A 27,484-nucleotide genomic window follows, 5' to 3' on the forward strand; every position below is an offset into this window, starting at 1 on the left:
TACTCAGTGTTGATTTATTGTTGGCATTTGGGAAATATAGATCCAGAGTTGCTGATCTTCTAATTTTTTTCCCAGGGGAGCCAGAAGTCTGGATTTTTTTTAATTGTGAATGACAACCAGTTTGAATTGAAAAATTTTCTATACTTAGGAATACATTTAATGAAAAATATAAAAAAACTTTTACATTGAAAATCACAAAACATGGCTGAGAAAAAGAAGACCCAAATAAGTGGAGATGTACCATGTTAATGGTTTGAAAGACCCAGTGTTGTTAAATAGTCCAGTAGTCCCAAAATAATCTATTAAGATGCAGTGTGTTTACAGACTAAATTCCTGAAGGCTTCCTTTTTGAGGGGGGGGGGGGCAGGGGCGGGGTGTGTGGAAATTGACATGCTGAATCTAAAATATGTGAAACTGTGAAGAATTTACGATAGCCAAACTATTTAGAAGTGAGGGAATAAACTTAGATGACTTAAATTACCTGATTTTAGGACTTACTGTATAACTAGAGTAATAAAGACACTGTGGTATTGGTATTAAAAAAAATGTTGATCATTGACCACTATAGAGTCTTGAAAGGGACATATATGATCAGTTGATTTTTCAGCAAAGGCCAAAACATAATTCAGGGGGGAAAGGATAGTCTTGTCAAAAAATGTTGCTAGAACAGTTGGATGGATATTTGTATGTAAAGAAATGCCTTAATCCTTATCTGACACTATGCAGAAGAATTAATTTGAAGTGACTCATAAACCTAAATATACAAACTGAAGCCATAAAATGTATAGGCAAAATTATAAGAGAAAATCTTTGTGGCCTTGAAATAGGCAAAGATTGTTTTAGGACCCAGAAAGCTCTAACCAACCATAGAAGAAAAAAATTGGTAAGTCAGACCTTTATCAAAAGTAAAACTTTCTGTTCTGTAAAATACATTGTAAGAAAATGAAAAGGTAAATCACAGACTGGAAGGAAATATTACAAACACACATATGCTGCATATGTACACACACACATACCTATGACTTGAATCCAGAATATATAAAACATTTTAAAATTCAGTAATGTAACAAATGGCCCTGTTAAAAATGAGCAGAAGTTTGAAGAGACCCTTTACAGAAGAAAATATATATGAATGTCTGAAAGCATATGAATAGGTGCCCAACATCATTAGTTACCAGGGAAGTAAAAATTAAAAACACAGTGAGATAGCACTTCATACCCACAAGGGTAGCTAAAATTAAAAAAAAAAAAAAAAATCCAAGTATTGGTGAGGATTTGAAAAGCTAGAATTAATCTGTGTTGCTGGTGGGAGCGTGAAATGGTACAACCACTTTGGAAAACAACTGGTCAGTTTCTCCTAAAGTTAAACTCGTACTTACCATGCAACCCAGCCATCCTGCACTTTAGTGTTTATTAAAGAGAAATGAAACCATATTCACAGAAAGACACATTAATTTTCATAGTACCTAATAGCCGAAAAACCGGAAACAGTCCAAATACCATCGTCAGAAGGTCAATAGATAAACCAATAGATAAAACAGTGGATTATCAGTTTATGCAACAATGTGAATGAATCTCAAAAACATGTTGAGTGAAAGTAAGAAATGAAAGAGAACTTACTGTATGGTTTCATTTATATTGAAGTTTTAGAATAAGTGAAATTAGTAACGAAAATTAGGTCAGTGGTTGGCCTGGTGATGAGTGTGGAGACTGACTGCAAAATGACAATGACATGAGGGACGATGGGAATGTTTTTTCTTGCTTAGGCGTGGTGACAGCACAATAGTGTACATTTGTCAAAACTCATTGAACTTCTTGGAAATGTACACTTCAAATGTGTGCATTTTATTGTGAGTAAATTATGCCTCAGAGTTTATTTAAAAAATACTGTACAGGTCAACACTCTGGACTAGACAAAGGTTGTTTGCCTGCCAAATTTGGTTGAGGTCAGCCAGTTTCTAACAGCTGATCTCTACCCCCACCCACACATGCACTGCAGGAGTGCCTGGCCTGTAATAGGCCTTCAAATTTCTGTTTAAGGAGTTGCAGCTCCATTGTAAGAAAATATCCCATCCTTCAGCTTCCTGCAATTTTCTGACTCCAGTCATTATGAAGTTAAGTGGCCTCTCTTGGCCAAAGTACCTTGAGGACAGATCATATATATATGTATATGTGTGTATATATATATACACACACATATGAAAATTATGTTTGGCACAAAAGCAGAGACTGCATAAGCTCTTCTTGCTTAGAATCTGTTTCAGCTTCTATTTCTTTGTCTTGAGCATTTACACTCTGCCTTCAGTGCAGAAGATGCAGGTTTGATCCCTGGGTCGGGAAGATCCCCTGGAGAAGGAAATGGCAACCCACTCCAGTGTTCTTGCCTGGGAAATCCCATGGACAGAGGGCCTGGCAAGCTACAGTCCATGGGGTTGCAAAAAAGTCGGACATGACTTAGTGACGAAACAACAAAGCAGAATTATTACGTTTTTTCAACCAGAACTTTAAAAAGCACTAGTTATCATTCTGTTCTGATACTTGGTACCTTCCTTTGATAGTGCTGCTCTGAATTCTCCAAGTAACCTTCCTGCCCTTCCCTAAACTATGTCCTTGGCCATTTTAAAAGTTAGCCTGAGGCTTAACTGTACAGAAAAACTTTCCTTGATCAATACAGCCTCAAACTTGTTTTCACACTCTCCTCTCCCTGTAGTACTCTTATTATTTCTCTTTCTTTTTTTTTGGCCAAGTCACGAGGTGTGCAGGATATTAGTTCCCCGACCAGGGATCGAACCCATGCCCCCTGTGCCGAGTCCTACCTCTGGACTTCCAGGGAATTTCTCATTTCTCTGTCTTTTAACTTAACATTTCTTTTTTTCACCAAGACCTTTTCTTCCTGTTGACATTGTAGTTCACTGAGAGTGGGGAGGGGTAGCTGTACTATTTTCTCTGTGTATCTAAGATCTGTACCAGGTGGGTTTAATAACTAAAAGAATATTGACGGTACATTCTTCTGTGAAGGTAAATAACGAGCAACTCAAAGCCCATAATGGTTAGAAGTATAGTACTTTAGATACTGGACCTAGGTCTTTTCTCCACCTTTTCTTGGCATAAGCCCCTGGAAAGGAAGCCAGGGAGATTAAGAGTTGCCTCTATCTGATAATAGCCCAGAAACTTAAGAGGAGGCAGTTCCCACAGCAGCAATCTGAGTCCAGTAAGAGAGCTTAATGAACTGCCTGTACCTGTACAATTATAAGAGTTTGTCTCTGTGCTGAGGTATCAGAGGAACTGATGAAAAGAAAGTTAATAGGATTATGAGAATGAGGAAAAAAGAAGTGGGGATTGGAATTGCATAGTGTGTAATCTTGATAGTTCCAGTTCTAGTTCAGTCGCTCAGTCGTGTCCAACTCTTTGTGACCCCATGAACCGCAGCACGCCAGGCCTCCCTGTCCATCACCAACTCCCAGAGTCCACTCAAACACATGTCCTTTGAGTCAGTGATGCCATCCAACCATCTCATCCTCTGTCATCCCCTTCTCCTCCTGCCCTCAATCTTTCCCAGCATCAGGGTCTTTTCAAACAAGTCAGCTCTTCGCATCAGGTGGCCAAAGTATTGGAGTTTCAGCTTCAACGTCAGTCCTTCCAATGAATATTCAGGACCGATTTCCTTTAGGATGGACTGGTTGGATCTCCTTGCAGTCCAAGGCACTCTCAAGAGTCTTTTCCAACACCATAGTTGAAAAGCATCAATTCTTCGGCACTCAGCTTTCTTTATAGTCCAACTCTCACATCCATACATGACCACTGGAAAAACCATAGCCTTGATTAGACGGACATTTGTTGACAAAGTAATGTCTCTGCTTTTCAGTATGCTGTCTAGGTTTCATAACTTTCCTTCCAAGGAGTAAGCATCTTTTAATTTCATGGCTTGCAGTCACCATCTACAATGATTTTGGAGCCCAGAAAAATAAAGTCAGCCATTGTTTCCACTGTTTCCCCATCCATTTGCCATGAAGTGATGGGACCAGATGCCATGATCTTTGTTTTCTAAATGTTGAGCTTTAAGCCAACTTTTCCACTCTCCTCATCAAGAGGCTCTTTAGTTCTTCACTTTCTTCCTTAAGGGTGGTGTCACCTGCATATCTGAGGTTATTAATATTTCTCCCAGCAATCTTGATTCCAGCTTGTGCTTCCTCCAGCCCAGCGTTTCTCATGATGTCCTCTGCATATGAGTTAAATAAGCAGGGTGACAATATGCAGCCTTGATGTACTCCTTTTCCTATTTGGAACCAGTCTGTTGTTCCATGTCCAGTTCTGCTTCCTGACCTGCATACAGGTTTCTCAAGAGGCAGGTCAGGTGGTCTGGTATGCCCATCTCTTTCAGAATTTGCCACAGTTTCTTGTGATCCACACAGTCAAAGGCTTTGGCATAGTCAATAAAGCAGAAATAGATGTTTTTCTGGAACCCTCTTGCTTTTTCGATGATCCATCAGATGTTGGCAATTTGATCTCTGGTTCCTCTGCCTTTTCTAAAACCAGCTTGAACATCTGGAAGTTCAGGGTTCACGAATTGCTAAAGCCTGGCTTGGAGAATTTTAAGCATTACTTTACTAGCATGTGAGATGAGTGCAATTGTGCGGTGGTTTGAGCATTCTTTAGCACTGCCTTTCTTTGGGATTAGAGTGAAAACTGACCTTTTCCAGTCCTGTGGCCACTGCTGAGTTTTCCAAATTTGCTGGCATATTGAGTGCAGCACTTTCACAGCATATCTTTCAGGATTTGAAATAGCTCAACTGGAATTCCATCACCTCCACTAGCTTTGTTCGTAGTGATGCTTCCTAAGGCCCACTTGACTTCACATTCCAGGATGTCTGGCTCTAGGTGAGTGATCACACCATCGTGATTATCTGGGTTGTGAAGATCTTTTTTGTACAGTTCTTCTGTGTATTCTTGCCACCTCTTCTTAATATCTTCTGCTTCTGTTAGGTCCCTACCATTTCTGTCGTTTATTGAGCCCATCCTTGCATGAAATGTTCCCTTGATATCTAATTTTCTTGAAGAGATCTCTAGTCTTTCCCATTCTATTGTTTTCCTCTATTTCTTTACATTGATCGCTGAGCAAGGTTTTCTTACCTCTCCTTGCTATTTTTTGGAACTCTGCATTCAAATGGGTATATCTTTCCTTTTCTCCTTTGCTTTTCACTTCTCTTCTTTTCACAGCTATTTGTAAGGCCTCCTCAGACAGCCATTTTGCTTTTTTGCATTTCTTGGGGATGGTCTTGATTCCTGTCTCCTGTACAATGTCACGAACCTCATTCCATAGTTCATCAGGCACTCTATCAGATCTAGTCCCTTAAATCAATTTTTCACTTCCACTGTATAATCATAAGGGATTTGATTTAGGTCATACCTGAATGGTCTAGTGGTTTTCTCCACTTTCTTCAATTTAAGTCTGAATTTGGCAATAAGGAGTTCACGATCTGAGCCACAGTCAGCTCACGGTCTTATTTTTGCTGACTGTATAGAGCTTCTCCATCTTTGACTGCAAAGAATATAATCAATCTCATTTCAGTGTCGACCATCCAGTGATGTCCATGTGTAGAGTCTTCTCTCGTGTTGTTGGAAGATGGTGTTTGCTATGACTAGTGCGTTCTCTTGGCAAAACTCTATTAGCCTTTGCCCTGCTTCATTCTGTACTCCAAGGCCAAGTTTGCCTGTTACTCCAGGTGTTTCTTGACTTCCTACTTTTGCATTCCAGTCCCCTATAATGAAAAGGACATCTTTTTTGGGTGTTAGTTCTAGAAGGTCTTGTAGGTCTTCATAGAACCGTTCAACTTCAGCTTCTTCAGCATTACTGGTTGGGGCATAGGCTTGGATTACTGTGATATTGAATGGTTTGCCTTGGAAATGAACAGAGATCATTCTGTCGTTTTTGAGATTGCATCCAGGTACTGCATTTCGGACTCTTTTGTTGACTGTGTTGACTACTCCATTTCTTCTAAGGGATTCCTGGCTGCAGTAGTAGATATAATGGTCATCTGCGTTAAATTCCCTCATTCCAGTCCATCTTAGTTCACTGATTCCTAGAATGTCGATGTTCACTTTTGCCATCTCCTGTTTGACCACTTCCAATTTGCCTTGATTCATGGAGTTAACATTCCAAGTTCCTATGCAATATTGCTCTTTCCAGCATCGAACCTTGCTTCTATCACCAGTCCCATCCACAACTGGGTGTTGTTTTTGCTTTGCCTCCATCCCTTCATTCCTTCTCGAGTTATTTCTCCACTATCTCCAGTAGCATATTGGGCACCTACTGACCTGGGGAGGTCATCTTTCAGTGCCCTATCTTTTTGCCTTTTCATACTGTTTCTGGGGTTCTCAAGGCAAGAATACTGAAGTGGTTTGCCATTCCCTTCTCCAGTGGACCACATTCTGTCAGACCTCTCCACCATTTTATTTTATTTTATTTTGTTTTATTTTTTTTTTTTTTTGAGTTTGTCCCAAATTTTTTTTTTTTAATTTTATTTTTAAACTTTACATAACTGTATTAGATTAGAAAGATCTGTTATACTTGTTTTCTGCTTATGCCTGTGCTAGAATTAGTATCATACTGAATAAAGAGGACAGTGGTTTCTGCTTTTCAGAATATATTGTTTCAAATCCCTATTATATTTGAAGGACTCAGAATCTTGTTTAGTTACTTCACTATCTAAGATTAAATTTACTTTCTTTGTAGATTCCCACTGACACTTCACAAGCATTGCAGTTTCTCTACATCCTTACCAATGCTTGTTATTTTCTGTTTTGTTTTTTTTTTTCTTAGTAGATATCCTAATGGTATCTCTGAGATGGTAGTCTTTTTACATATTTAGTGTTTTCATATATGATTGGTGGCATAATGTTGCCTCTGTAGTTATTATCACATTACTGTTCTTTCACAGCACTTATCAGTCATACCTGCAGTGCTTTTTTTGTTTTTTAGTTGTTACCATAAGAGCAGGGACCTTGTCTGCCTGCATCACTAGTATCTCTAGGGCTGAGACAGAACTTGATCACTTATAGTTGCTCAGCGAGTATTTGATGAATGAATGAATGGAAAGTAGAGAGGCATCGTATAGTGGTTGAAACCAAAGACTTTGGCATCAGACAGACTTGGGTTTGAATCCTGGTTTCCTTATTTATAAAATGGTTTGATAGTGCCTTCCTCATAGGATTGTGGTGAGATTAAATGAGATTACATATGTAAAACGCTTGGTGCTGCACCTGGCACGTTGTGATTATCTGAGAAGTGGCGGCTTTTATTAGTAGAGAGAGGTCAGCTGGCCAACGGGGCATCAGTAGGCTTGGGACTTAAAAAAAAAAAACACCTCATTTTGTCACTAATAAGCTGTGTAATATTGAACAAGTTTTCTAACATCTAATTTTTTCCCTCTGTAAGAGCATTAAGTTAGATGACCCCTAAAAAGCCCTTCTGTGATTTCATTTGATCCTTAAATTTATCACGATGTTCATTCCAGCAGTCATTACCATTTCACACTGTCTCAACTTTAATTAGGGTAGGAGGTTGTTAATCTTGGTCTGAATCTCAGAAGCATCTAAATGATAGAATTAATTTCAAAGAATGTTTTATAGAGAAGATCATCCCATTTCAAAAGTTAAACCATTAAAATAGTTGAAGACTCATTTGGCCCTCCATGAGGTGTTTAGCAATGATCTAAATAATACGCCAGGTTGTGTGTGGCCACTCCGGGATCATAGAAATGGAGGAACGCAGATCGTAATGTCGATTGCAGCAGCAGTTCGGTGGTTTTGCTGGGTTGTGTTGCACTCAACTCTTAGACTTGCGTTAAAGATAACTTTTTGTCCATTGTTCTGCTGCTGACTGCTGGAATAAATAAAATCATTTTTAAAAGAAGACTTTTGACTTCTGAAATGTTGCTGGCTGTGTCCCTGTTTTTCTTAGCAAATATGGGCCCAGATATTTAAACTCAGTCTGGTTGGATTTGAGAGGAAGAGAATTTCATTAGTTTTCCCAACTAAGTAAAATGGTATGACTCCATCCAGCATTTTTTTTTTTTTTTTTGGTGCAAATGATTCAGAGCAGATAATGGAAGAAGCTTGTTTTTTATTGAGAATTTTATGCTAGCCACTGTTGGGTGCTTTCGTGTCTGCTGTCTCATTTGGTTTTGTTTGTTGATGGAATAGTGTTGCTCAGTGTCACCAGCCTAAATCACTCATGGACAGTCCTGCAGTGGTTTTATGTGAGCCCCTATAAGCTTTTCTTAGGGAGTCACTGCTGCTAACCCCAAGAAAGGACCAGTATACACTGCCTTCAAGCAGAAGCTCTTTTGGTTTCATTAAAGGCAAATAACTTGGGTAACTTTTGCCATCAAACTCCCTGGTCTCTTCAGAGGTGCTTTCTGGTGGTCTGCAAGTAGGAATCCTAAACGCTTTCCTCGCTGAAGAAATAGTACAGTTGGTGATTAGACCCCCAGATGAAACACACACACGTATGTGTAAACTTCCTCATCTGTTAGTCCATTAGTCATGTGGAAGACTTTCTGTGATTTAGATCTGTGTTTAAACATTTGTTTAGTGTAAGGGCCATGGAAGCCACTTGATAGTTGTGTGACCCTGAGCTAGTACCGCCTTCTCTGGGCCTGTGTCCTCATCCGTTAGAGGGGGATATAATTCTCTCATAGGAGTGACGTCAAGATGAGTGACGTAACATAGGGAAAGCCCCACAGATGTGGTACTGTCCGTTGCTCCTCTTTCCATTCTGTTTTTGAAATGACAGTAAAATCTCTTTGAGCATAACTTGGTTTGTTAATGCCTTTGTCAGAGTTGCTTATTCACATGTCACAGGGATTGACAGTGAAATTTATTTTTCTTTCCTTATCAATTACAAATGCTATTAGAAATTTATTCTTGTTCAGACTTTGGAATGACGAAAGTTTCTTAAAAGCAGAATTAAGTGAGCTTGCTTTAGACATCCTTCTGAGATCTAGCCAACTTGGACAGAATTAGAATTGCGTTCATAGTGGAGTTCTCACCTGGAACATAGTTGGCGGTAAGAAAGGTTGTGCAATCACATGCCTTATCAGATGCTCAGTAAGTTTATTGTTGCCTGAAAAACTGGAGGAAGTTCCCTCCTCCTTTCTTTTCCGTCAAGAAGCTGATTGTGGATTAGGAGATGAGTAAATGAAAATGAATCTGACTTTGGCAATTGGAGAATGAGAAAAATGCTAACCCCGGGCATCTAGGCTTGTTTCAGCTTCCCAGGGAGCTCCTCAGAGGTCTCGACCTATGGGTAGTAAGTGCTCAAAACAAAACAAAAACTGTACCGTGGAGCCTGGACTTGGTAGGGTCATTTAAAAGATTTCAGGTTGATAATGGGGATGCAGAGGTGATTTTCACTGGCCAGATCAATTCTGGTGTTTTGGTTTTACTCATCTGAAATTCTTCTGGGTAAACATTATTGTTCTTTTTGAATGCATTCTTTCCAGAGTAGCAGGAATGATCTTAAAAACACAAATTGAATCCTGTCATTTCTCTCTGTGAAACCCTCACCTCCAGCTGTCTCCCATCACACTTAGAGTGGAATGCACATTTCTTCTGTGACCCGCATCCCACACACGCCTTGTCTGCACTCACCTCACAGCATGGGCCGTTTCCCTCAGTCAGCCACGCAGTCATCCCTTGGTCTCTCTTCAGTGGTCCAGCTTTCCTTACCACCGTATTTAAAAAGTAGGCGCTTTCTGCCGCAGATTTCCTTCTTTGTTCTCTTCTATAACCTGGTAACGATTTGTACTTAGTTTTCTTCTTGATGGCTTGCTTACTTGCTTGTTTTTGTCTTTCTGTGCTCTGAAATTATGAACTCTATGAGGGCAGAGACCATGATTTTTGTCTAGCACGTGTTGGCTTGTGGTAGGCTTTAAATAAATATTCATTGAATGGCAGTGTGATAATTTCTGCTTTACAGGGAAACAGGTACTTTAGTTTATAGATGAGTGGACATCTTCCTACTGACCTTAATCTACAAGATGATAAAGGTCACCATGCGGCCTTTTTTAGGTGCATTGTTTCCCTGGTTGCATTTTGTTTAAATTAATTTAGATGGTTCTTGGTAACTTTTTCCTGGCCAGAGTTGGATTAGCTCTTCTTCTTGTTTGGTCTGTGGCACTGTGTGCTCACCCCTTTCATAAAACAGGTCACCACTGGATTTTATCATTGTGTCCTCAGAACTCAGCTTAGTGCCTGGCACCTGCTAGCTGTGCTTGGTAAGTATTTGTTCAGTGAAAACTAAGTGTTAGAATTGAGATATATATATTAAGAACAGTTTTTACTCTGGTAGATTATGGGGCTCACTGTTTCCAAGAATCACTTTGTTCTTTGTTACTCAGGTTCTCCAGATCATGACATAAGTTAAAAAAAAATCAAATCTTTTTAATGGACTACATTTCAAACACACGTGTAAGTAAAGAGACTAATAAAATCAACCGCCACCGTGGATCTACCACCCAGCTTCAACAGTTATCAACACATGACCAATCTTGTTTAACCTTACTCCCCTCTTCCGCCTCAGTATTTAAAAACAAATCCCAGAATTATATCATTTCATCTGTAAATACTTCAGAAGGGTATAATCAATTTAAGAACCAGCTAACTTTTGGAAAAACCTGACAGAAAAATTCCATTTGCCTCCTTGAATCTAATTGTAGATGCCAGCTGGTGAATTTCCATGTGCTAAACCACTCCCAAGGCCTGACTCATTATTGAAAGCGTATACTGCATTGTAATTGCTGAGATAGCGGCAGTTTGCTGAGATATGTTATCCTGATGAAGTATGTTTCTGTTGGATGTAGAGAGATTACAAATAAGTGAAAACAAGTGAAATAAGTGAAAATAAGTCAGAGATAAGTTTTTTCCTTTAGTTGTTGTTCAGCGTTCAGTTGCTGCCCTATGAACTGCAGTATGCCAGACTCCCTTGTCCTTCACTATCTCCTGGAGTTTACTCAAACTCATGTCCGTTGAGTCGGTGAGACTGTCTAACCATCCATCCCTTTGCTTCCCTCTTCTCCTTTTGCCTTCTATTTTCCCCAGCATTGGGGTCTTTTCCAGTGAGTCAGCTTTTCACATCAGGTGGCCAAAGTAATGGAGCTTCTTAGCATCCAGCTTTAGCATCAGTGTTTCCAATGAATATTCAGGGTTGATTTCCTTTAAGATTGACTGGTTTGATCTTGCAGTCCAAGGGACTCTCATGAGTATTTTCCAGCTCCAGAGTTAGAAAGCATCAATACTTTGGTGCTCAGCTTTCCTTATGGTCCAACTCTCGTGTCCGTACATGACTACTGGAAAAACCATGGTGATGGTGGTTTAGTTGGTTAAGTCATGTCCAGCTCTATAGAAACCCCATGGACTGTAGCCTGCTAGGCTCCTCTGTCCATGGAATTCTCCAGGCAAGAATACTGGAGTGGGTTGCCATTTCCTTCTCCAGGGGATCTTCCCAACCCAGGAATTGAACCCTGCTCTCCTGCCTTGCAGGCAGATTCTTTACCGACTGAGCTGCGAGGGAAGCCCATAGCTTTGACTATACGGACCTTTGTTGGCAAAGTGATGTTTCTGTTTTTTCCTTTGGAGAGGTATAAAGACAGATACTTTTGACACGGTGCTTTACAGGCCTTTGAGATTCTGTCTGGAAGATGAAGATGAAATATGGTGTGTGGATTAACAATTTCCCACAGTACTTTGTGGCTGGATTCCTGAGAGTCACAGTTAGCCATAAAATGGAAAATAAGAGTGCTGGCAGACTTAGACCTGGAAAGACTCCTAAGCCTTGGTAGGCGGAAGGGTTAGAACCTGGGCCAGCAGAAAAGACACACAGCTTGGAAGTGGTTATGGTTAGTTTTATTCTAGAAGTTAAAGTTGTAGATCTCTTAGATCTCTGTAAATAGCCTAGGTGAAATAAAATTTCCTTTAGGACAGGAATATAAGACACTGTTTTCTTTCAGCAAATATTTTAAAGGATTAAGTACTATTTTTAAAAAATTTGGAGATTGGCATTGAGTGAATGGTTGGACTGGAACAGTGTTCTCCTGTGATTCTAATGTTTTGTGGAAAAGAAATGGAAGGGGGGATGTAAATGATCGTAACAGCCTTTAACTAGTTTGGTGTTTAGGTGCTGTTTTAGTTGCTGAGTGAAGTCTAACTTTCTGCGACCCCATGCACTGTAGCCCACCAGGCTTCTCTGTCCATGAGATTTCCCAGGCCACAATACTGGAGTGGGTTGCCATTTCCTTCTCCAAGGGATTTTCCTGACCCTGAGATCTAACCCAAGGTCTCCTGCAGGTGGATTCATCACCACCGAGCCCCCTGGGAAGCCCAAGTGCTTGCTGTAACAAACCACATGAGAGAACAAGACCCTGATTCTAAGAGGCTTCAAGGCCTGTCCCTGCAAGGGTCACAGCCTTGCTTTCTCCTTGCCCGGAAGCACCAGATGAGTCTTCTTTTTATAGCATTGGTAGGAGATGGTGAGTGTGGTGATCCTGGGATGATTCTTGACAATTTATTTTGAATGTTTTGGCAATTTGTTTTGCTTTTTTATTCCTGCCTTTGAACTCCCATAACCAGTAGTTAATGCCTGTAATAAAAAGTACGTAGCACACAATGCCTTGAATAGGGATTTTGTCATAATCATCTGTGTATCCTTAGCATCTAGCACATGGTCACTTGGAAAATATTTGTTGACACATGATGGTCTGTTTCCAGCCCTGAGATGAAGTGATTTTTCAATTTCTCCTGTGGCCTTGACTCAGAATGTGGGTCACGCTAGCCCTGTGTCGGCCCCTCTCTCCGTTGTTCAGTCTGGGTGCGTTTGTTCCCAGGCTCCGGTCTGTTCTCTTCTTTGGGGACCTTCTAGGGAAATCTTGTGTTTGGAACAAGGGGAGCCTGTGAGACTGGAGGTGATCGATCATGTTAGGGCTCTTCCAGCTGCCATCTGGATGAAGAACTCAGTGTTGAATGAAGAATTCAGATGCCAGGAGCTCCTTGTGTTTGTCGTTCTACCTCATTTACTGTGATTTGACCCCATATCTGTAACTGTGGTGTGGAATAGATTTCAGTCTTGATTTGCCCCCACCACTTCTGAGTCCCTTTATCCTCATCTACCTTTTCTTTTTCTTCCCTAAAGCACTCGTTACATTTTAAGATCTATGCAGTTTACTTATTATATTTATTATTATTTTTTATGTCTCTGTCAGAATATAAGCTCTGAGAGAGCAAGGATCTGTGTCTTTCGCAATCACTGATGTGTCTTTGCAGCTACAGTGCCTGCATGTAGTAGGCCTTCACTAAATGGTTGTTGAATAAATAAATGAACTGTGAGCTATTGAACTGTTTCTTTTGCTTAAATCCATGTTTTTGAAGTACCTAGAGCCTATACCAACAAAGCGGTTTATATATTTGAATATATCAGCAGTAACATCTCCTCATGGTCATTCTGGAAGGTAGGTGGTATTATCTTTTTTTTTTTTTTTTTTTAGCATCTCTGAGCCTCAGAGAAGCTGAGCAATTTATTCCAAGATCATATGACTAATGAAGGTTGGAACTGACATACAAATCCGGATCTGACTCCAAAGCCTACGTTCTCTGCTGCCATATTATATCTTCTTAAACCATTCATTCAATAAATATTTATCTAGTGCCTACCAGGTTCTAGGCACCTTAGGCAGTCAAATAGCAGTTTATTGTGGGATACTAACCAAAGTCTTTTAAATTCTGTCATCTTCGTTGTATTCTTTATGAGCGATGAGAGGTTTAATGTGTTTATTTCATTTATCTGCAAGCTCTTCTTAAATGCAGGTAAAAATAGGCATGAAAATGCCTCTGATAAAACTTTGGTTATCCAGAGATCAATTTGCTGTCATTTTCAAGCATCCAGAAGAGTTCTGAACCCAAAATTAAGAAAAAGAAAAGCAAGTGCCTTAGATAGTCAAGAAAGAAAGAACTTTTGAGCATGTTGACAATTCCTGCGAAGACTTGCATGCCAAAAGTGCTGTGAGTAGTCACTTCTTCCAGAAATTGAGGGAGCTTGTTGATTAAACTGGCAATGTCTAGTTATAAATAGGTCAGCATTTCTTGAGAAGAAAGCCAAAAAACCTAGGTGAAAGGATATTAAGACATGCAGAGAAGGCAGAGTGGAGAATGGTGGTAGTCAGCGTAGGCGAGGTTTGAAGTGACTGGGACGCAGAATGAGTGGTGGACTCTTGAGAACCTCGATAAAGAGCCAGATCAGACACTTCTTTGTGGGTCAGAGTGGACCAGTGCCATAGGAACACCTTCAAATGCAAAGTGTTTTGAAGCCATAGATATAAGAATCCTCTCCTTTGAATGCAAATGAAAACCACAGTGAGTTACCACTTCACATCCTTTAGGATGACTATTACCAAAAAACTGTGAGGAGGAAAAACTGGAACCTAGGTATCCCAGTTGTAACACGGTGTAGCCACTGCGGAAAACAGTTTTGTGTTTCTTCAAAAAGTTAAGCACAGAACTGCCATAGGTACAGCAATTCTACTTCTAAGCAAATACCCAAAAGAATTGAAAGAAGGGACTTAACACTTGTACACCAGTGTTCACAGCAGCATTATTCATAGTAGTTACAAGATAGAAACAACCCAGATGTCCCTCCGCTGGTGAATGGATAAATAAAATGTGCTATGTACACACAATGGAACATTGTTCTGCCTTCAGAAAGAAGGAAATTCTGAAACAACGTACAACATGGAAAGCTTGAAGATAACTACACTGTGTGAAAGAAGCCAGGCACAAAAGGACAAATATTGTATGATTTCTCTCACACGAAGTACCTGGAATAGGTAAATTCATAAAGACAGAAAGTAAACTAGTGTTAGTGGGGGCTCAAGGGAGGGGAAATGGGGAATTACTGTGTAATGAGTACAGAGTTACTGTTTGGGATGATGAAACAGTTTTGGAGGTGAATAGTGGTGATGGTCCCACAACATTGTAAATCGAATGCCCCTGAATTTTACAGTTAAACGTGGTTAAAATGGTAAATTTTATGTCTTGTTTGTTTTACCGTGGGCTTCCCAGGCGGCTCAGTGGTAAAGAATCCACCTGCCAGTGCAGGAGACGTGGGTTTGATCCCTGGTTTGGGAAGATCCCGTGAAGGAGGAAATGGCAACCCACTCTAGTATTCTTGCCTGGGAAATCTTACGGACAGAGGAGCCTGGCGGGTTACAGTCCATGGGGGTCACAGTCGGACACAACTTAGTGACTAAACAACAGCAACAGTATTTTACCATGCATATGTACAAGAAACCTCTCCTCTCGTGTGTGCACTTGAGTGGAAGTGTGTGTGGGGAGGGTACAAACGTGCGGTGCCACAGTGAGGCCCGGTCTCCACATTCAGTGATGGTGGAGATGTGCTGTCTCTGGTGGGGTGATAACCATTAAGTCGTTCTACTGCAGCTGTATTTGTAAGCACAGGAGAGTGATCCAGTTGTTAAGTGAGTGTTAACTGACAAGAACCTTGATATCCTTTCTTGAAAGAAGTACTGGGGGACTGGGTGGGAAAGAGACCTACTTTTCACGATGCATTCATTGTACTGCGAGGTTTTTCAAAACCATAATTGTATATTACCTATTTTGAAAAATTAAAATAATTTATTATGGAGAAAAAGCAAGGAATAGTAATATTAATTTTATTCTGTTTAAGAAAATAGGAACGTATGCATTTATTAAAACTTGCTGCAGATGTGTTAGAGTCAGGTTTGAGATCTAAAAAATGATTAGAACTCAGAGACAAATGGACTCCTCCTCTGCAAATCCACTTGTAATAGGGCTTTGTTGCGATTCACGCTCCACCCATCATCTCTGCCAGTACCACCTTACAGTGTTAGGAGAATCACATAAGACAGTAGATGTCCAGACACCTGGAAAACTATAAAGTGAGTTTTGCTTTGCAGTTTCAAAAAGTGATCACTGTATCTGCCCATCTGGAGCTACGACTTCAGTCTTCATACACAGTGAGGTGGGCGATGCTTCCATGATTTGTTATGGAGTGCTGGCAGGGGAAGGTGAAACTGGGAACTTTAATAGAGTTGGAAACTCTCCATCTGCATGGAGGGTTTGAGATTTTAGTTTTTTATTTGTAAGTTATGTCTGTGTTCTAGTGCCTTAGCAAGGGATTCCTGGGTAGCACAGTGTAAAGAATCCACCTGCCAATGCAGGAGACTCAAGAGATGTGGGTTTTATCTCTGGCTTGGAAAGATCCCCTGGAGTAGGAAATGGCAGCCCACAGTAGTATCCTTGCCTGGAGAATCCCATGGATAGAGGAGCCTGGTGGGCTACAGTCCGGGGGCCGCAGAGTCGGACAGGACTGAGTGGTGGAGCATGTACACACGGGCATGTGCTAGGTGACTGCTGCGGCCGTGCTGATCATCGGACTGCGTAGGCCTCACCCAGCCCTTCCTCCATCGCATGTGTGTATATATAGTGCATATGGTTTTGCTTCTTTTTTCCTCTTGTCATCTTAATTAAATGTTATCTTAACTGTTTTTAAAATTTTCTGTCCAAGTTAAATTGGTAATAGGAAAGGAAGGGCTTTTGCTGCTTGTAAAAGGCTGCAGAGTATATGGCTGCTCATGTTTCCAGTCTCTTGTAGAGGAGGTTATAGGCTTGTCTGGGAACAGTGGTCTTTCTTGACTCTCACTTTGAGGCTCTCTAGTATTAATAGTTTCAGCCAGTACCAGCACTTTGAGGGGGCTTGCATGGACTGACATTTCTCACTTCCTTTCTTGTTCCAGGAGGCCCAATCCACTTAATGCTCTTATCTTTGGAAGTGGAAGAAAGAACAGATAGAGGAATCAGGCAAAAATCAGGTTTAGATTTTTCTTCTAGGTGTTCAGTTTGAGGAGCTATGTAACCATACCTTGTAGATGAGCTTGTGTAAAAACTGTCGTTCATTTATTAAATTTAAAATTGTTTTTCTCCTCCTTCTTTGATATCAGACAAACATTTATACTGATTTTTCTTCCTTTTTTCGTTTTCCTTCCATTTTATTTTTGTTACTTTTCTTCTGTTTTTTGCATCTCTTTCCCCCCAAATTAAAGTGAGACAATAGCATTCTTTGAAAAGAAATGTTTGTTTGAAAGATGACCCTGGATTCTGTGAAATTACTTTTTTTTTTGGCAGGAAGTTTATGTTTTAAAAGATAAGGATAATGTCATCTTAGATTGTAAAAATTATTCCCATACCCTTTGGAATGTGAGAAAAACTTTTTAAAGCTAAACTCCTAGCAAAGATTCTATGTAAGCAGGTGTTGAGCCAAAAGCATTGAAAATAACTGCTGTAATTTTTCTGTTGCTCAAGTTTTTAAGGGACAGCATTTTCACATCTTTAGGGTGCAGATTTAGTTTTTAAATTCTTTTCAGTTAGTGAATTAGTGTAGGTATTTAAACTTTTTTTCATTGTAATTTCCAAAACATGTTCTGTCTTGATAAAACAGTGTGTTAGGTAGTTTGGAGTAGAATAAATTAATTGGATTAGTAATCAGATTCTGGTCCCCGTCTCCCTGTTATCAGGTCATTGAACCCTTTCTGCTCTGGTTCCCCAACTGAGATGGAAGGGATCGGATGTGTGAGCTTGTGAGGTTTATTTATAAAAATTCAGTCATTTCAGTTTTATTGGCATTTTTCTAAAGCTGATAAAAGAGTAAAAAAGTTCTGCTTATAATACTGTTCATATAAAGCACTTAATTTGTTTCAATATAAAGTAAGTTAGACTGGATTCTGAAGGGGTTTAGTCAGTGGATGACTAAAACAACTTTTTTATGAGATGGTCTCATGTAGAAATCAGTTTCAAAATACTTTCTCTGACAACTTGGAACTTAGAAACCAGGATCTCATTTTAAGTGAGATTAATCATTGTAGGCAATCTGTCATTAGCACATATCTTATTTCTATTATGATATTTTAAAATAGTAACTCAGAACTATTTGGTTGACTTGTTCTGCTATGGCTTTCACCGAAAGACTATTGCTATAGTCATTCTCCCTGACTGAGTTCCTTTTCCTGAGAATAAAGGATTGAGCTCATACCTTTGCACAACTATCGAGAGAGTATTTTAAGCTTGGCATGTTCAAACCTGGCTGACTCAATTAGTATGTGGACAAACCAGCACATTAGAACATTTTTTAAGTTCCAAGCCACAAATTGTGCTTTCAATGAACACAGACCTCTATAAAGTGAATACTTAAGCCTTGAATAGCACAGACATTCAAAATGCCCCTTGCCGTGGGTGATTCATTGCCAGTGAGGCTCCTGCTTGGCCGGCACTTTTCTTCCTCTGCTGGAAGCAGTGTCAGGAGCAGAGTCAAGAGAGGGTCTGGTCCTTTGGCACTCTGCTACCCTCTGCTTTGGGCAGAGAAAAAGGCTGCTGTCTTACTTCTTAAACTCTTACCATATGGAAAGTTTCTATAAATAAACCTTGAATTTATGATTGGTCTTCTAAATTTGTAACCTCTACCATCTGTGACTAAAGCCAGTATAAATACCTATTTAAACATACATACGTCTTCCCAGGTGGCTCAGCAGTAAAGAATCCTCCTGCTGAGCAAGAGACATGAGTTCCATCCCTGGATCGGGAAGATTTCCTGGAGAAGGAAATGGCAGCTCGCTCCAGTATTCCTGCCTGGAAAATCCCATGGACAGAGTAGTCTGGCAGACTGCAGTCCATGGGGTCACAAAGAGTTGGACCTGACTTAGAAACTAAACAACTGCATTCAAGTTGGATCATTTCAGTGAGAAAGATCACCATCCACAATATCTAAATAGTCAATTCACTTAATTTTACCTTTGTCCATTGCATGGATGAGGACCTTATTTTTTTATCAAGCAAAAACTAGTCAGCTGGTTGTGTTTGGTGAATCCACTTTGACTTTTTTGTGCATGAATTGTTGGTATAATTATGTAGCATACATATTCATGAAGATGTTAAAGTACATTAAATTTCTGACAAACTGAATTGTTTAAATGTACTAAATAACTGACTTTTTAGTCTTTTTAATATTTTAATTTTTTAGCTGCTCCATGGGGCATGTGGAATCTTAGTTCCCCTGACCAGGAATTGAACCTATGCCCCCTGCAGTGGAAGTGCAGAGTCTTAACCACTGGACCACCACCGAAGTCCTGATTTTTTAGAGGAATCCTATCGTTATTCATTTTGTAAATTTGAGTCTGTCGGACCTTCAGTCAACAAGTGCATAATTGGCACCTATTACGTGCCAGACACTAGGTCTTGGGGGATATAGGGTCATATAAAAGATGTTACCTGTTCAAGTAAGAGATGAGCGAAAAAGAAACCTGAGGACAGGAGAATGTTTTATCGTCCTGGTGGAGAAATGGACAAATGCCGTTCCATGCAGGTATGGCAGAGAGGCCAGTAGATTAACTCTGGAGAATTGGAAAAGGTTATAGAAAAATGTTTCAGTGGAATCTTGAATAACAGTATTTATAACAGAGGTTATATTTTATTGAGTACCTACTCTGTATTAGGATTAGTTAATGTTACCTACCAGGGAAAAAGTCTGGGGTTGGGGAGTGGGGGAACTTTCAAGGCAATAGGAGAAACAACAGAGCTATCAAAGATTGTGTATTCTAGAAGGAAGAATTTGGACATGATTAATGAGGAGGGGGAGAGAGGCCAGTGGACAAGGGCAAAGGCTGGTGAGACTGGATGGGATCAGATGATGAAGGACCCGGATCGACTGTCTCTGCCTCATGGTTTTGTTCTCGTTTCCATGCCCGTAGGGCGTTTCTCCTGTCTGCCTTTTTTTTTTTTTTTTAAATGTCCAACTTTAGAGCACTTCTTCTGTGAAGCTTTCCTTTGCTTTTCCCAAAGGTTACTGATTTTTTTTTTTAACTGAATGATTGCACAGAGAGAGTGTACATTATAATAGGACATTCCATTTCTTGGACTGTTTCTTGGATTTAGTATGATCTCCCCAACTAGTTTCTCAACTCCTGTAGGACAGAGACTGAATCCTGTTTAACACCTAGTGTAGTGCTCAGCTCACCATGGGGACTTAATAAATATAAAATGAATGGATGAATTTGGAACATTTTATAAACATCAACCATTGAGACAGCCCAGCAACAGTGGTTGAGATTGCCTACATTTTAAAAATTTTTTGAGATTGCCTGCATTTTTAAGAGGCATTTCTTAACACTAATAAGAACAATTTTCCCATTCTTTTGTTTTCCTCTATTTCTTTGCATTGATTGCTGAGGAAGGCTTGCTTATCTCCTCTTGCTATTCTTTAGAACTCTGCATTCAGATGCTTATATCTTTCCTTTTCTCCTTTGCTTTTGGCTTCTCGTCTCAAAGAGTCGGACACGACTGAGCGACGGAACTGAACTGAAAGAGCAATTTTCAGAGGTACAGGTTAGTTGTCATTTGTATGTAAAATGAATTGATCAATATCTCATAGGGTTGTGAGAATTAAATTAATTAGTACATTTAAGCACTTAGAATAGTGCCTAGCATATAGTTAGTGTTCAATCAGTATTACCTGTATCTAACTCCACGTTCAGTTCAGTTCAGTCGCTCAGTCGTGTCCGACTCTTTGCGACCCAATGAATCGCAGCACGCCAGGCCTCCCTGTCCATCACCAACTCCCGGAGTTCACTGAGACTCACGTCCATCGACTCTATGATGCCATCCAGCCGTCTCATCCTCTGTCGTCCCCTTCTCCTCCTGCCCCCAATATCTGGGCCTTTTTGCCAGTGACACTCAGCTGCTGTTGTGGGTGTGGAGAGAATAGGAAGCAGATAAAAAGCTGGTCACCTCTGAAACCAAGCTCCTTGTAGGAACTGGAAGAACTGCTTATATGGCATGAACTTTTATTTTTCTGTTTGTGTTTTAGTGATCGAAGGGGTATGATTGGCATGGAATTGAATTTCATCTGTCTGTGGGAGTTGTAAACAAGGTAGGTCCCAGGTTTATTTACACTTTCCTGCCTTCTTCTCTAAGGTGTTTGTTAGTGTTTTCAGTTCTACTGAACTTGGATTGATTGAATTTGGTTATTTTTTAGGGAAATACTCATCGTGGCCCCGTAATGGCCCTGTGATAGTTTGTCTAGTGTTGTGGACTACGTCTAGGGTCTTGTCAGAGGGTATTGAATGCCAGTAAGCAGCACAACCAAGTTAAAATTCTGGTAGTCATAGAACTGAACCATGAAATCACACACAAACGCACACCCACACACACCCCACTGGCCCACTCCCCATGACCTACTCCTGAGGAGTCACAAGGTCTTGTATTGGAGTCATTGTAGAAACTAGCTCGAGGTAGTGGGAGATGACAGGCCAGCTAATTGTTCTGGTCACTAAAACTCAGTAGCCTGTCTGGTGACTAGATGCAATCAAAGGGCGTATCGTGACAGTGGCCAGGCCATGCTGACAACTCTAACTCCAGCCAGTTATTGCTGACAGCTATACATTTTGTTCCTGAGGACAGAATCGTCTGTCCGTCTGCAACCACTAGAGTTTGATTTGACACACACAGCATGCTTGTGTTCCTATCTTAAGCTCCGGAGCCTGAACAAAAGTACACCAGTTGTGACTTTGACTTATTTATCTGTCTTGTATCAGATGCCCACAAAGAATTATAGACGGCAGCTTTGTGCAGCTCTGCAAGCCTATTTCTGGCAGAACATTTCCTGTCAAAGCAGAGATGAGTGCCGTTGCACGTAGTTTTAGTTTTCCATATTCTTAGGTGTGTGGAGACCCCTTTCCTCGGGGCAGGAAACTTGGATCATTTGGAGGGTGAAATTGGTCACCAAAAAAACAATGGCAGTACTCCCCGTGATCTTCCAACCAGGAACCCTGGGAGCTTGACCGTGGGGTTCTGTGGGCTGACGACAGTAATCTGGGCTCTTGCTGCACCTGCACTTAGAATAGGTTCTCGAGACCGGTTTCCAGTCCCAAAGAACGGGACAGCTGGTACCTTGCTGCGGGGGAAAAACAGGCGAGCCACTTCCTGTAGCAGAAGGGAGGGAGGCAGAGAGAGTAAAATTTAACTTTTGCAAAACAGCCTTCATCATCATCTGGTGGCCTGAATTTTCAGAGTCTGATCCAGGTGTGCAGTCAGGAAACTATCTTTTTTTATTCGCCTGCTTTTTATTGGGGTATAACGAACAGGAACTATTTTATGGAAATACTCTAAGAATTAATGGAAAGGAAAGAAACATTTATTGACTGCCTACTGAAGGTTAGGCATGGTACTGTAAACTTTAAAGTTCATCAGTATCACAATTTTTCAAGTCTAGATGGATTAACACCATGAATATCACTGTCTTGAACTGTTTTGACTCTTATTATACACAGAGGAGATAGAATTATACATTAATAGGTTATTTCATTTGTATCTGCTGGAACATTCTTTTATGGAGGAAGAGAGAAAATACCTACATGCCATGGCTTTTTGTTTTTATTTTCTGGGCTTGCTACTGATTTAGCCAAAGTCAGAGAGGAGACACACAGGTCTGAAATTAGAGACACCTGCGCTGTTTTGGAAGCTGAGACTTGACCCAGGATTTGCTGGAGTTGGTGCCAGGGGAGGTCAGAGTAGGTTAATATTTTCATACCTCAAAGCAAATGTGAATTATGGTTGTTTGTAGGTGCATTTTTGCTTGATCTTTGTAGTTACAAATAGGGTAAATATTTTAAAATACAGTATTGCTGTTTTGGGAAACTTCCGCAAAAGTCCCTGAACCAATGCAAATTAATATTCTCCAAAAATACCAAAAAATACCCCATGTAGATGTTTTGACTGACTGAGGGAATTGACTGATTGTCATCAGACATGTAAAGAAATTACCATAGGTTCTTTTAAAACAATTTGATTTCCTGCTTTCAAATTTTTAAAAATTCTTCTCAGAGGGGCTACCATCTCTGTATCTCAGCACATGCAGTAATGTGAGATTAGAATAAATTGTTATTCTCTTCTGGGGAAAGGAAAGTGAGGAGGATAGGAAAGTAAGCTGAAGTGTTCCTTCTCCTTAATGCCACGTTTAAGATTTCCAAATCTATTGTCTTTATACTCTTAAGATAGGAAGATTTTGTGGTCTTTGCCAGGTCTATAGTTACCCAGAGATGCAATACTATTCTTCATTGGGCTGAAGTGAAAACATTAGTATTTCTTAATCTATGAAAAATTTCCTTTTTATTTTCCTGTCAAATGAATTACTGTACTTTTCCTCTTGGCTACTTCCTTTCTTTAGTCAGAGAAACTCTAATAGTGTAATTTTCCCTCCATACTTCAGCAAACAGATACCACTTAAAAAAAAACACAACAGCCTTATTGAGGCCTAATTTATATACTGCAAAATTTGTCTTTTTGAAGTGTACAGTTCAATGATTTTTAGCAGATTTGTAGAGTTGTGTAATCATTGCATGACAGTGGTACTTTTCCAGCACCCCAAAAAGATCTCTTGTAAACACCACTTTTTAACTTCCTTTAAAGTCATCCATAAATTTTGTTAAGTTCTGCACCAAATTTAATCTTCCTATAAAGTTTCCTAGCATTCTTTCGCATGTGTTCTTTCCCCCTTTTATTTTTATATTAGTTTCTTATTGTACATCAAATTTAACCATCTTTTTGTCATTTTAAGTGCATTCTCTCACCACTTTTAAAATTGGAGAAATTTCCCCATACAGAGGCCTGTGCGTTTCCTTCTCGGACAGGGAATGAAGGAGTAGCCTCTGTACTTGCTGCTGTCACTTCATATCTCTGCTCACTCTTTAACCAGCTGCAGTTGTTCACCGCGCATTGTGCCAGCCCTGAGGGTGTTGTGTGTGTTAGTGGGGAGGGCTGCTGAAGTCCAGCCTGAGCCCTGCTTATCAATCTACGTGCCCACCCAAAGAATACGTCTTTTTTGAATTTGCATTTAGGTACCCTGTGGTCTCACTGAAGTCACCAGTCACTATTTTTTCCATATTGCCAAATCAGTGAATCCTTTATTTTTTTAATTAAAAAATATTTGGAAAAAAAAAAAAATATTTGGCTGCGATGGGTCTTCGTTGCGGCAGGCAGGATCTTTAATTGCAGTGTACAAACTCTTAGTTATGGCTTGTGGGATCTAGTTTCCTGACCAGGGATCAAACCCTTGCCTTGGAAGTGCAGAGTCTCAGCCACTGGGCCACCAGGGAAGTCCCAAATCAGTGAATATTTCTTTCTTTATATTAATTGGTTCATCAGGTATTTGTTGAGCCCCTTCTGTGTGCGCCAGGCACTGTGTTGGGGAAGGACCCCTCTGAGGCATTTGACACTTTTATACACACACACACGCACATAAATCTTTTATATATATATCTTCTTTGACTTTGTATCTCCAGTGCCTAATAATAACAAAAAAAAGCAGCTAGCTATTCTCTACTGGGTTGTTTAGTATATGCCAGGCAGCATTCTAGCATTTTACATGTATTGTGTCATTTAATCTTCACAGCAGCTCTTTAAAGTAAGTACTGTTATTATCTTCCCTTTAAAAATGAGGATATCAAAGCACTAAGACATTTAGTAATTGGCCGAAAGTTACTCCAATAGCACGTAGTGGAGTTGCGATTTCGTAAAGCTAGGATTCAAACCTGGGCACTGATTCCAGAGTCTTATTTTTATTGTGTATTGCGGCCATGGAGTCTGACACACACATATATTTAATAAATACTGGTGAATGAGTGAACACTCACCTTTTGTGCACACTGGGCTTTTACTTTAGAGATGCGGTGTTGAAGTTCTGTCAGCAGCACGCTTGTGCTTGAGGTTATACGAAAAGGAAGACGGGTTTAAGTTGCAGTGGCCTGAATTCCTATCTTACTCTCTGACTTCTGCTTCTTGATTTATTGCTCCTTCCTTTTTCCATGAAGAATGGTTCTGTTATTCTATCTTAATCCTTTAGGTAATGTTCACATTAAGTAAACAGTATTGACGTATTATCACCATCTAACTTATAGTCCACATTGTGTATTTCCCCAGTTGTTCTAATACTGTTCTTTATAGGTTACTTTAAACATTTTGAAATCTAGAATTCAGTCAAGAAATATATTGCATTTAGGTGTCATATTTGTTGTTGAGTCACTGTCGTGTCTGACTCTTTGTGACCCCATGGACTGCAGCACACTCCTCTGTCCTCCACTGTTTCCCAGTTTGCTTAGATTCATGTCCATTGTGTCGGTTATGCTATCTAACCATGTCATCGTCTGCCACCCTCTTCTCTTTCTCCATTGCCTTCAATCTTTCCCAGCATCAGGGGCTTTTCCAAAGAGTTGGCGTCATATATCGTACTCCATACTAGTCCCTTAGCTCTCTTTTAGGAAGGGGGAGGTGTCTTCCATGACAACAGCATTTTGGGAACCCAGTTATTTTGCATAATATCCCTTATTTGAATTTATCTGTTCCTTCTTGAATAACTTCAGGGTAGATATTGTAGGCAGGATGTTTTGTCCTTCTCAGTGCTTAACATCAGGAGGCCCACGATGTTAGTTTCATTATCAGTGATGTTATATCTCACTCTTGGTTAAGTTTTCGTGTGCCAGATTTATCCATTATAAATTTGCCTTTTCCCCTTTGCAGTGTATAATCTATTAGGGTAATAATAGTAATTTCCTTTTATATATCTTGAAGTAATGAAGTATCACGTGGTTGTTAAAATAGAAATGCCTCTTGGGCCTTCCCTGGTTGTCCAGTGGCTAAGACTCTGAGCTCCCAATGCAGGCATCCCTGGTTCGATCCCTGGTCAGGGAACTAGATCCCACATGCTGCAACTGAAAGATCCCATGAGCTGCAACTGGGACTTGGTCTAGCCAAATAAGTAAAGATTTTTTTTTTTGGAACAAAATGCCTCTAAGCCACACCAAACAGGCTAACAATGTTTAAAAACAGTATTATGTGCAAGGCAGCATGTGCAAAATGGAGTTCAGAGTTCATTTAATTTGAGCTTCTTTGTAATGTGAACTTTTAAGTGCAGAGTTTAAATATGATTGCTTAAGAGCCTTGGGATGAAAATCTAATTTTTCTTGGGTCATAGGCATTTTTGTTGATAACCTTTTCATAGTTAACTTTAGTGTATTCAACATTTTTCATAGTTTTCAGATAAATTCTTCCCTGCTCTTAAAAATCCTTTCCTCCAGTGTTATTAGTGCCTTGAAATGATACAGCTCTCAGTGAGGGCCCTGGAGTTGATCTGGATCTGAATCCTATCTCAGCCACTTAATCACTAGATGGTCTTGAACAAGTTATTTAACCTTCCTGTACCTCAGTTTCCCCTCCTATAAGCTTTCTGCAGGTGTTAAATGAGCATTTGGCATGGTTTCTGGACACAGGTGTTTAGGAAGTGTTATATATTCTTCTCAATCTGATAAGACTTGTCACATATTACTCAGTGACTTTTCTCTTAAGTCCGTGCACCACACACACACACACACACACAAATGTACCTGTAGACTTGGTCCAAGCAAATAATCTTAGGCGTTTTTTTTGTAATTCTGTCTCATCCTTCTGTATTGAATAGAAACTTTTAAGTTAAAATACTTATAGAATCCATGTTAACCTTCTTCCCTCCCCTCCCTTAAATGTCTACATTTGCTGTATCCCACTTTGAAAATAACAGCCAGGAACTGCCTAGCACTAGAAGAAAAGTGGTAGATATTCTTTCTACTTCAGACCACATGATCTTAATACTTCCATGGAAATGTTTAAATTCAAGGCACTGATAGCTGCCCAGCGTTTCTGCCCTGAGTTGGAGGCTGCAGTTCATTGTGTGGTCGTCACACTTAACTAAGGAGAATCCTTGGTATTTTTTGGTGGTTCTCCGTTGGAAAGGCATCATGTCTGCAGAGGGCATGTGGAAGGGTATGGGCGCGCGTTTGGTTGTCACAGTGCCTGTTGGGGGGAGCAGGAGATGCGGCACTGGGATTTGGTCAGGGTTCAGGATAACAGTCCAAAACAGGGAATTCCCATCCACAGCGGCAGTGGTGGTGCTGTTGAGAAAGGGAGCTAATTGAACCTAGAAGACTGTCGACTTGGCAGATAATGTTTTACTTTTACCCTCAGTTATTTACAAACGGTTATTGCTTAAGGCAGGAAGTTTTCTGAAAAGAACTTTTCAGAGCTGTAGTATATCATCTCTGAATTCTTCAACGAGAAGTAGGCGTATTATTTGGGAGAGTAAGGTATTTTCCTGAAAAATCTGAAAGCATTGCCATTGTGAATGTGCATTGGTGGTGTTTAATCCCTAAAGTTAGGAGCAGTTAAATGGTTAGAATGGTTTAGTGGCTAAAGAAAATTAGCATTATGTTCCTTTAGTAATCTGTGTATCTCCATGGTTAGTAGAAACAACATAATTTGTGCCTAACATTCCAGTAATGCTTGAATATTGCTTGTGCTATTCTTTTTTAAAAAAAGACCAAAT

The 27,484-nt window shown here is 40.0% G+C and overlaps 1 protein-coding gene across 10 annotated transcripts in view; it reads left to right on the top strand.

The window, feature by feature from the left end:
* Positions 1-27,484, top strand: part of MRTFA (myocardin related transcription factor A) — a 207,448-nt gene that overhangs the window by 16,293 nt on the left and 163,671 nt on the right. For 7 of the 10 annotated variants that reach the window (XR_008709530.1, XM_055566620.1, XM_055566591.1 and 4 more), the window contains exon 2: positions 20,942-21,004. The exons of the other annotated variants lie outside the window; for them this stretch is intronic. The gene's annotated coding sequence lies outside the window, so the exon portion shown is untranslated. The remainder of the gene's footprint in view (positions 1-20,941; positions 21,005-27,484) is intronic. 10 annotated transcript variants of the gene reach the window in all.

The sequence above is a fragment of the Bubalus kerabau genome, chromosome 1 (assembly GCF_029407905.1).
Source record: "Bubalus kerabau isolate K-KA32 ecotype Philippines breed swamp buffalo chromosome 1, PCC_UOA_SB_1v2, whole genome shotgun sequence".
In the NCBI taxonomy this organism is placed as follows: domain Eukaryota; kingdom Metazoa; phylum Chordata; class Mammalia; order Artiodactyla; family Bovidae; genus Bubalus; species Bubalus kerabau.